A 1,159-nucleotide genomic window follows, 5' to 3' on the forward strand; every position below is an offset into this window, starting at 1 on the left:
TCCCAGAAAGGACCCTGCCACCCTCTCCTCTTCATCACTGTCTTCTGCGAACCAGAAGGCCCAAGGAGTTTTGATGTCCACAGCCTTCAATGGAACCTCATTAAATAGCCATGACTGAAAGAGGCCACCTCTTCTGAAGGTTGCTGAGAACATAAGGCAGACTTTCTGGCCTGGCCAACTTGAGTCACTGTATTATCATGCTTCAAGTGAAGGCATCATTGGACACTTCAATTGGGGATTTCCAAGAACTCCTTCTCAGGAACCAATGACAAAGAGAAAATTTATTAATTAGCCCCACAGGGACTCTTCAAGCCACATCTTTGAGGAGACCTACCCCTTAACAGATATGGCTAAACGTATCTTTATAGATGTTCCTGTAATCGTGCCTTATTAACAACATAGAAGTTAGAACTGATAATACACAGAATAGTTACATTTATGTTCAGGATCATGGTCATGTTGACACAAATGTTAACCATCATAACCATGGTCCCCTTAAAACTATGAACAGATCCGTCTTGAAAAAAAAGTGCAGCCTGAGTACTTCTTAGAAACAAGGATGGTAAAACTTCATCTCCTATATTTCGGGCATATTATCAGGAGGCACTAGAACCTAGGAAAGGGCATCATGCTTGGAAAACTAGACCCAGTGAAGGAGAGAAAGACCCTCAAGGAGATGGACTGACAGTGAGTGCAACAATAAATAGGCTTAAGCACAGCAGAGATTGTGAAGATGGTTCAGGGTTGGGTAGGTTTTGTTCTGTTGTACGTGGAGTTGCTTTGAGTAGCAGTTGACCTGATGGCACCTAATAATAAGGGCGCTCTGGTGGCATAGTTGTAAGGAGTTGTAATGCCAACCTTAAGGCAGGTGGTTCAAATCTACCAGCTGATCTGTGGGAGAAAGATGAGCAGTCTCTTCTCATGCAATTTACAGCCTCTGAAAACTGCTACGAGCTAGTTCCAACTCTGTGGCAATAACTACTTTTTATATATTTATTTCCCACTCCCCCTCCCTTCAACTGCAGATTGTGTCTGTTTTCAAAATTGTGCTTTACCAACCAGAAGAAGATAAAATAGATGAATGGGACCTTCTAAGAATCAAATCCCTATGCACATCCAAAAACTTCTCCAACAGGGTAAAAAGGGAAGCCACAGACTG

Source organism: Elephantulus edwardii, unplaced genomic scaffold, assembly GCF_000299155.1.
Source record: "Elephantulus edwardii isolate Elephantulus edwardi_28Jun2011 unplaced genomic scaffold, EleEdw1.0 scaffold00001, whole genome shotgun sequence".
Lineage (NCBI taxonomy): Eukaryota > Metazoa > Chordata > Mammalia > Macroscelidea > Macroscelididae > Elephantulus > Elephantulus edwardii.